The sequence below is a fragment of the Cibotium barometz genome, chromosome 64 (genome assembly GCF_041138505.1).
Source record: "Cibotium barometz isolate CiBa-2024 chromosome 64, ASM4113850v1, whole genome shotgun sequence".
Lineage (NCBI taxonomy): Eukaryota > Viridiplantae > Streptophyta > Polypodiopsida > Cyatheales > Cibotiaceae > Cibotium > Cibotium barometz.
Genome location: NC_141109.1, coordinates 26,638,806 through 26,649,448, shown reverse-complemented (window position 1 = coordinate 26,649,448; position 10,643 = coordinate 26,638,806).

Sequence of the window (10,643 nt, the reverse complement as noted above, 5' to 3'; positions counted from 1 at the left end):
ATTTTTAAAACAAAACACACTTGTTTATATAAAAATCATAGATATGCAATTTTCAAAATACACCCAACACATGACATGATATATAGGTTCTCTATAGATTAAAACCTATCAAAACCTTTCATAAATTAAAATACAACAAAAATATTCATGTGTATACATACCATGGAAATACACATTTAAAATATTCTCACACATCTACTTATAATTCTTAAATTGTCTAGGCATAAGCATACCATGAATATACATAATAATATATTCACATAACCTCATTTGTCATTTAAATAATCATGCATACACATACCATATGAATATACATAATAATATATTCACATAACCTCATTTGTCATTTAGATAATCATGCATGAATATAATTATAAAACTATAGTAAAAATTCCTCTTTTTGACATCTAGACATTTATGCATACACATACTATGAATGTATATTCAAAAATGTAAAGAAATTCCCTCTTTTTGACATCTAGACATTTATGCATACACATACTATGAATGTATATTCAAAAATGTAACGAAAATCCCTCTTTTAGCATTAAAATGTTTATGCATAGAATATCATGAAAATTTCTCTTTTAGCATTATTAAATTTATGCATAAACATAACTACATAAAAATATGGTGGGACTTCCCCTTTTAATATAAAAATTCTTTATGCATAAACCTAAGCATAATTGTATCCAAGCATCTTGTTTATTTTTAAAAATATTCAACTATAACTTTCATATGAAAATAAATATATGAATGTTATCATAAGCTCTCTTTCATCATAAAATGAATAAATATAAGATTCTTACCATAAAAACAAGCTTAAATGAATTAACCTCATTCTAAGTTGGTTAATAATCATAAAAATATTTAATCTTCATTTCTAGCTTGTTAGGCTTAGAGTTTTGGGTAAGAAAATGAGATTAGAATTAAGATTTATCCCTCCAAGAAGGATCTAACCATAATAGTGAGTATTCTTACCAAAAAGAGTGATTACCGACTTGACCATTTGATAAGGTGGGATATTACTTTCATATGGTTTATGGTTTTCTAAAATTTTTCCCTCTACGTGGTAAGTCTATTTTAGGAAAACTAAGAATCATTGCTAGGAGGCTCAAGTCACTAATCTTTTCTTGTAGCACCTTCTTGTGACTGTTCATTGCCATCCATTTACTCTCTTCACTCTTGTGACATAACACACAATTTACAATGTAATGGCGGCATGACTTCCCAACTATTTGCAATGTTGTACGAAATGCACAACAAAAGTATAATACGTGCATGTGCCACTCACTCACTTTTAGGATGCAAGTACGGGAAGGAATAATCATGGAGAAGTTGTCCATTAAAAAAAGGTTGTAAGTGGCATGGTGTTGATATAAGAAGATCTTTAAGGCATAATCTTTTTAGAAAAAGGCACATCTTCTAGGGTAAGTGGGCATGTGATCTGTTGCATATAAAAAGCTGATACAAAGATAATCACGGGAAGGGCTAAGGATAAATCTAGGCCTCGTTCATTTGTCGTAAATAGGACAAATGGACCAAGCACGAGGCCCCTAGCCGACGACCTGGATTTTTGGAATGTGAGGTTTTTCAAACATCGAGGGGGGTTAAAATTCTTTTTCATATATATTATATGTTTTTGGTCTCACATGTGGGCGCCCATGGATCCATAGCCCAGTTGTGGATGTGAAGTTTTGTTTACTTTGTTTTTTCATGGTATTCACATGTGGGCACGTATGAATGCATGGCCCATTCTGGGTGGAGAGCTAAAAGTTTGCATGCTGTTCAAATGGTCTCCACATGTGGGCACGTATGTGGGTGGAGAGGTAAAGTTTCCGTGCTCAATTCCGTTACGCAGAATTGAGTTATATTGTGTTCTTAGTGTGCTTGAGTGCACGACCACGCTCTCCAATCGAATGACAGATTGACGACGCGTAGATGCGAGGAGAATGCTACAAAGACGGCCGGGTAATGGGCTTCGCCAGCAAGGTTATTATCGTAAACCCATCATTTGCCACCCACCACCTCGGCCACCAACGTTATTGTAGTAACCGGATAATGTGCGAATGACGCCTAAGTGAGCTGCACGGAAACCCTCAGTCAGCTGCGCATGAATGCCAGCCACGTGGACGCACAATTTGAGCTCCTCTCAATGTCTCCGGAGAGGATCTGAGTGCTGCCACGTCGCTGCAATCCAAGCACTCCAATCTGCAGGGGGAGCCTGCTGATGGACGCCATGTCAGGTGCAAATACACATCGTCATAACATTCCCCCTCATATTTCAGAGCTCCCCTAAACAATATAAAGAGCACTTACGAGTCCACTATACTAGGACTCTTTACTCTCTTGACCTACCTCCCACAGCCCCACATGGGAGGGAAAATATTGTTTATCCCAAGGGGGGAAGAGAAATAATCCCATCGTTTACATTTGCTCGCACTCTTCCTTATTTTGGGATATCTCATTTGAAACAAGAAATTATTCACACATAGACACTCATGAGTATGAGCTTGCCCTTATCATCCTTCCATGTTAAGAAGTTATTCGCACATAGCCAAGCCATGCAAGAGGCACCACCTTAGCTTATCACCCTTCCAAGCTCCAACTCTTACTATGCTATGGTATGGGATAATGAAATTTCCTGATTTAACGAAAATATACTTGTGCATACAAATAGCATACATAAGGCATGCATAGCTCCAACATGCATGCATATTGGAACTATACATGCTCTATGTATTCTTTACTAATATGCGTATCAGAGGAAACATAAAAATGCATAGAACTTCTAATATGCATGCATATGTATGCTCTATGAATGCCCTATGTATGCCGTAATTTGCATGCATAGAGCATGGATAACTGTAATATACATGCTTAGAGTCTTCTATGCATGCATATTACCTCTACCATTTGCATTAACATTGTTGGGAATTTTTCCAGTGTTTTTTTTTAAATGTCCAAAGAAGCAGTGTTGTTGATGTTTGGTGGTTTGCCATAGAAGGTATGCCCACAGTTTTGAGTTTGCTAACCTTGTGAAGGAAAAGTTTTATATGCGTATAAACATCTTGTATAAAAATCTATAGTATTTTGCTTATTATCATGCATGTGATAGATCAAGAAGAAGATAGTAAAAATAGCATGTGTTCCTTGGTCTTGATAATATGACATAGCTTGGTAACCCCTAGCATTGCATCAAAGGGAAGCCATCAATGAAGGGAAAGTCAGTAACGTTTGCACTGATGTATTGGATGTTGTAGGGAGTTATTTTGGACATGTTGCATGCTTTGAGATAGCACAAATGCTGGCTACAGAAGATAACATGCAAAATATATCTTAAAGCTTAGCATGGACCTAATTTTTATACCTAAGAGGTATTTGATATGGCATGTGATAGAGTAGGAGGTTGTGAAGGCGAGGAGTGTGCTTAATAGTTTTGTGGGTCAATTGGAGCTTAGAGCTAAGCATTAAAAATTGGAAAGTGATGACTCAAAGACACATGGCTAGTGCATGTTGTAGAAGAGCTTGTGTGTATGAGCCGTGGCCCGTCTAAAAGATCAAAGAATGGAGGAATTTGATCGTGAAGGAAGAATTGACAAGTGGCACACTGTAGACTGAAACTAAGAATAGAAGCTGCATGGTGTGGGTGTTGGAAGGGTGGTAGTCTCCTGCAACAACAACCGAGAGTAGGTGGTGTACGAAGAGGACCAATCAATTGGTTTGGTATGACCAAGGAAGATTGAAGAGAGAGAGAAGCTCCAATCTCTTCAATTTGTAGAGGATTTTTAGAGGATAATAGAAAATATCATTATTTCAGTATAATACTGGTATGGTATAGTTCTCATATTTTTTTACAAAGGGCTAAGGATCTATTTGTAGGTGAGGGAGGCCTCTAACCAAGTCCAACTAGTTTCTAGAATTTTCCAGGTTCAGCTTGGCTGAACTTGGACAAGATTTTGGCTCCCTTTTGATTTGGTTTGATCCAGGAGAGAGGAGAGATAAAAATATCATAATATTTTTGAGTTTAAAACTCAACCACATATGTGAAATAGGCACCTCCTTGAAGAGCTCCCTTCTCCTTACCAAGGTGTCAAAATTGAATCATTATACCCAAAATATCTCATCTTTTTAATAATACTCATAGTTTTTTACTAATAAACCTTGTCCTTAGTCAACTCTTCATCTTATGTGAGCATTTACTCATTTTTGGGGGGTTTTTCTTTTATAAATTGGATTTACCTCCTCCCCACACTTGGATTGATCCTATTGGTCCCCATAGGAATCTTAATTGGACCATAATCCAATTTTTTTTGAAAATCTAGACCCTTAGGCTAAGGTCCTTTATACTTCTTTTCAATTAATTCCAAATGCACATTGGAAAGTTCTTTTTGAATTTCTGTTTCAGGGGAAACCATTTTAGACACTAGGAGGATTTTTATATCCAAAAATATCTCAATTTTGGATTAGCTCTCTCTAGACATTTTCTCCCTCTAGGCTAAAACAGGGTAAACCAAAATCTTTCTTTTATTTCAAAGAGGGAAATAATTACAAGATTAGAGAAGGGGAGGTTCTTACACCTGTACACCTCAAAAGCTGGAGGGTGGAATCTTACAACCATCGTACCCAAACATGCTCCAAATACAACCAAACGTTGCAAGGATGTGGAGGGAATCCACCCGCACATGCTTGGAAAGTTTGGTCACCATTGTAGCATGTTTGGGTTAGCAATTAGCACCCAGTCTGGAGTTTTTAAGTCTCTTGGTGCTTGAGAGGCCATGGAAAAACCCGGTCTTCCCCATACCATCATACCCAAACATGCTCCGAATGAAACCAAACTTCGCGAGCATGTGAGAAGGACCCACCTCCACATGCTTGCAAATTTTGGTCACCATCGAAGCATGTTTGAGTTGGTAATTAGCGCCCAATGCGGATTTTTCAAGTCTCTTGGTACTTGAGAGGCCAGAAAATCTCGCTTTTTCCCATACCATTATACCCAAAGATGCTTTGATGGGGACCAAACTTCGCGAGCATGTAGCGGGGACCCACCCCTACATTCTCGCAAAGTTTGGTCACCATCGGAGCATGTTTGGGTTCGCAATTGGCGCCCAATTCAGATTTTTTAGTCCCTTGATGTTTGAGATGTTATGGAAAATCCCGCTCTTCTCCATACCATCGTACCCAAACATGCTCCGATGGGGACCAAACTTTGTGATCATGTGGGGAGGACCCACCTACATATTCTTGCAAAGTTTGGTCACCAAATCAAAGCATGTTTAGGTTAGCAATTAACGCCTACTGAGGATTTTCGAAGTCTCTTGGTGCTTAAGAGGGCATGAAAAATCTCGCTCTTCGCCATAACATGAAACCCAAATAGGCTCCAATGATGACCAAACTTTGCAAGAATGTGGGGGGGGGACCCACCCCCAAATGCTTTCAAAGTTTGGTCACCATCGGAGAATGTTTGGGTTAGCAGTTAGCGCCCTACATGGTTTTCTCAAGTCTCTTGGTGCTTGAGAGGCCATAGAAAATCCCGCTCTTCCCCATCCCATCGTACCCAAACATTCTTTAAATATGACCAAACCTTGCGAGGATGTGGAGGGGACCCACCCACACATGCTTGCAAAGTTTGGTCACCCCATCGTACCATGTTTGGTTTAGAAATTAGTGCCTAGTTTGGATTTTTCAAATCTCTTAGTGCTTGAGAGGCCATGGAAAATCTCGCTCTTCCCCCCATACCATCGTACCCAGACATGCTCCAAATGGGACCGAACTTCATGAGCATGTGGGGGGACCCACCCCCACATGCTTGCAAAGTTTGGTCACCATCAGAGCATGTTTAAGTTAGAAATTAGTGCCCATTACGGATTTTTCAAGTCTCTTGGTGCTTGAGAGGCCATGACAAATCCCGCTCTTCCCCATACCATCATACCCAAACATGCTCTGATGGGGACCCCCACATTCTTGCAAAGTTTGGTCACCATCGGAGCATGTTTGGGTTAGCCATTAGCGCCCACTATGGATTTTTCAAGTCTCTTGGTGCATGAGAGACCATGGAAAATCCCACTCTTCTCCATACCATCGTACCCAAACGTTCTCCTTTGGGGCTTAAACTTCGTCGGGCATGTGGGGGGACCCACCTACACATGCTTGCAAAATTTGGTCACCATTGGAGCATTCTCGGGTTAGCAATTAGCGCCCAGTGCGGATTTTCCAAGTCTCTTTGTGCTTAAGAGGCCATGGAAATCCCGCTCTTCCCCATACCATCGTACCCAAACATGCTCCGATGGACCCAAACATGCTCTGATGGGGACTAAACTTTGCAAGCTTGTGGGGGAGAACCCACCTCCATAGTCTTGCAAAGTTTGGTCACCATCTTAGCATGTTTGGGTTCGCAATTAGCACCCAATGAAGATTTTTCAAGTCTCTTGGTGCTTGAGAGGCCATGGAAAATCCCGCTCTTCTCCGTACTATTGTACCTAAACATGCTTTGATGGGGACCAAACTTTGTGAGCGTGTGGGGGGGACCCACCCCCATATGCTTGCAAAGTTTAGTCACCATCAAAGCATGTTTGGGTCAGCGATTAGCGCCCAGTGAGGATTTTCAAAGTCTCTTGGTGCTTAAGATGCCATGGAAAATCCCGTCTTCCCCATACCATCGTGCCCAACCATGCTCCGATGGGGACTAAACATTGGGAGTATGTGAGGGGGACCCACCCCCACATGCTCGCAAAGTTTAGTCACTATCAAAGCATGTTTGGGTTAGCAATTAGTGGCCAATGAAGATTTATCACGTCTCTTGGTGCTTCAAAGCCCATGGAAAATTTTGCTCTTTCCCATACCATCGTATGCAAACATGCTCCGATGTGGACCAAACTTTGCAAGCATGTGGGAGGTACCCATCCCCACATGCTTGCAAAGTTTGGTCACCATTATAGCATATTTGGGTTAGCAATTATTGCCCAGTACGGATTTCTCAAGACTCTTGGTGCTTGAGAGGCCATGGAAAATCCCGCTCTTCCCCATACCATTGTACGCAAACATGCTGCGATGGGGGGACCAAACTTCTTGGGCATGTGGGGGGGCCCATCCCCACATTCTTGCAAAGTTTGGTCACAATTAGAGCATGTTTGGGTTAGCAATTAGCGCCCAGTGTGGAGTTTTCAAGTCTCTTGGTGCTTGGGAGGCCATGGGAAATCCCGCTCTTCCCCATACCATCGTACCCAAACTTGCTCCAATGGGGACCCACCCCCACATGCTTGAAAGGTTTCGTCACCATCGGAGCATGTTTGGGTTAGCAATTAGCGCGCCCAATGCGGATTTTGCAAGTCTCTCGCTGCTTGAGAAGCCATGGAAAAACTCACTTTTCCCCATACCATCGTACCTAGAGATGCTTCGATGGGGACCAAATTTCGCGAACATGTGTGGGGGACCTACCCCCACATTCTTGCAAAGTTTGGTCACTATCGGAGCATGTTTGGGTTAGTAATTAGTGCCCAATGCGGATTTTTCAAGTCTCTTGGTGCTTGAGAGACCATCATACCCAAACATGCTCCGGTGGGGACCAAACTTTGCGACCATGTGGGGGGATCCACCCGCACATGTTTGCATAGTTTGGTCACCATTAGAGCATTCTTGGGTTAGCAATTAGCGCCCAGTGCAGATTTTCCAAGTCTCTTGGTGCTTAAGAGGCCAGGGAAAATCCCGTTTTTTTCCATCATACCATTGTACCCAAAAATGTTCCGATGGGAACCAAACTTTGCAAGCATGTGGGGCGGAATCCACCCCCACATGCTTGCAAAATTTGGTCACCATCGGAGCATGTTCGGGTTCGCAATTGGTGCCCAATGTGGATTTTTCAAGTCTCTTGGTGCTTGAGAGACCCTGGAAAAATCTCCCTCTTCTCCATACCATCATACCCAAACATGCTCCGATGGGGACCAAAATTTGCAAGCATGTGGGGGGGGAACCCACCTCCACATTCTTGCAAAGTTTGCTCACAATTGGAGCACGTTTGGGTTTGCAACGCCCAATGCGGAATTTTCAAGTCTCTCGGTGCTTGAGAGACCATGGAAATTCCTGCTCTTCTCCGTACTATCGAACCCAAACATGTTGCTGTGGGGACCAAACTTTGTGAGCGTGTGGGGGGGACCCACCCCCATATGCTTGTGCAAAGTTTAGTCACCATCCGAGCATGTTTGGGTTAGCCATTAGTGCCCAGTGAGGATTTCCCAAGTCTCTTGGTGCTTAAGACGCCATGGAAAATCCCGCTCTTCCCCATACCATCATACCCAAGCATTCTTCGATGGGGACTAAACATTAAAAGCATGTGAGGGGGACCCACCCCCACATGCTCGCAAAGTTTGGTCACTATCGGAGCATCTTTGGGTTAGCAATTAGCAGCCAATTTTGCAGATTCATCAAGTCTCTTGGTGCTTCAGAGGCCATGGAAAATCCCGCTCTTTCCCATACCATCGTACGCAAACATGCTCCGATGGGGACCAATCTTTGCAAGAATGTGGGGGGGACCTACCCCCACATTCTTGCAAATTTTAGACACAATCGGAGCATATTTGGGTTAGAAATTACCGCCCAGTGCGGATTTCTCAAGACTCTTGGTGCTTAAGAGGCCATGGAAAATCTCGATCTTCCCCATACCATCGTACCCAGAAATGCTCGAATGGGGACCAATCTTCTCGGGCATATGGAAGGGACCCACCTCCACATTCTTGCAAAGTTTGGTCACCATCAGACAATGTTTAGGTTAGCAATTAGCGCCCAGTGTGGATTTTTCAAGTCTCTTGGTGCTTGGGAGGCCATGGAAAATCCCGCTCTTCCCCATACCATCATACCCAAATGTGCTCCAATGGGGACCAAACTTCGTCGGGCATGTGGGGGGACACACCCCCACATGATTGAAAAGTTTGGTCACCATCGGAGTATGTTTGGGTTAGCAATTAGCGCCCAGTGTGGATTTTTCAAATCTCTTGCTGCTTGAGAGGCCATGGAAAATCCCGCTCTTCCCCATACCATTGTATTCAAACATGCTCTGATTGGGACCAAACTTTGCAAGCATGTGGGGGGACCCACCCCCACATGCTTGCAAAGTTTGGTCACCATCGTAGCATATTTGGGTTAGTAATTAGCACCCACTGCGGGCTTCTCAAGACCCTTGGTGCTTGAGAGGCCCTAGAAAATCCCGCTCTTCCCCATACCATCGTACCCAAACATGCTCCAATGGGGATCAAACTTCTCGTGCATGTGGGGAGGACCCACCCCCTATATTCTTGCAAAGTTTGGTCACCACCATCAAAGCATGTTTGGGTCGTGAAAGTCTACTGCACTTTCACATGATCCAATTTTTCTCCTTTAAGATTAAATTCCTTCTTTAGCTGACCCTCATAGCCTTAGTTTTGTCAATTTGTTGGTTTTGGTCTTCTCGTGAAATAGCCGGATTGAGTTTACGTCGTGAAACAAAAAGTGTTTCAAGCCGTGAATTGCTTCAAAAGTGTTTCACGCCGTGAACTAATTCGAAAATGGTTCAAGTCATGAAAGTCTACTGCACTTTCACGTGATCCAATTTTTGGTGGACTGAATCGTGTGTTAGAGGTGTCAGGATAAGGGTTTCTATTTTTGGAATGTAATCCCGTGATTTTCGGCATAAATCTCGACGCTGATTTTGTGAGCGACTCGCGGTGTGAAATTGCAGGAAAATGGTTCACGTCTCGTGAACAACTTCCTGCACTTTCACGTGAAGTTTTTCGTGTCAGCAATTTGTAGTCTTGGGTGCATAATACTTATCCAATTGAATGCTAGGGAATGAAACGCAAGTTCCTGGCTCAATCAATGGTCCCTTATATTTTTGATTTTTTTTAATTTTTGAAAAAAGAAGAAAACAACACACAACCTGCTTCTTCACGCTGGTGTCTTTTGTGGTGCTAACATCAAACTTATCAAGAGTACCCAATGAATCCTTTCCTAAACTACTTTCCACAACATTCACAACATCAAAACTATAATTTTTTTTCTTAACCACACACACCTTATCCTTCCATTTTCCATACAATGCATTACCAAAATGCAAAGGCAACAATGAATACTATGCAATGGGAGCTGAAACTCAAAGAGTATGGAAGAAACACAGGTGTTTCCTCGGCAGCGATGCTAAAAATGCTATGCTTGACCACACCTCCAAGAGGGAACTCTACACATTCACCTAATGGATGAGCAATGAAACACAACCGTCGTGGGTTACTTACCAATGTTTCAAGCTCGTGTCTCTTGAAGCCTCCAAGCTTGCATGTATGCTCCAAACTCCAAGCTCCACCTCCACACTATCATCGTAGAGTTGCTTATACCATCACATAGGCCAATCACACTCTCTCTCACTCTCTCATACAAGCATAAACACACAAGCATGAAAGAGGCACAATGCTAGAATGCTCTCACTCCTCACTCTCTCACAAGTACAAGAGAAGAGCTCTCAATAGCATAAAGGGGATTGTGTCCTTTCATTATGAGAAAAAACCGTATATACAATTGGCCCTTATTCACACTTGGGCGTACAAAACTTACTATCTAGGCCTTGGGTGGCCAATGTCTCATAATGTACAACCTTTATAGTGCCTTTATATGACACTTAT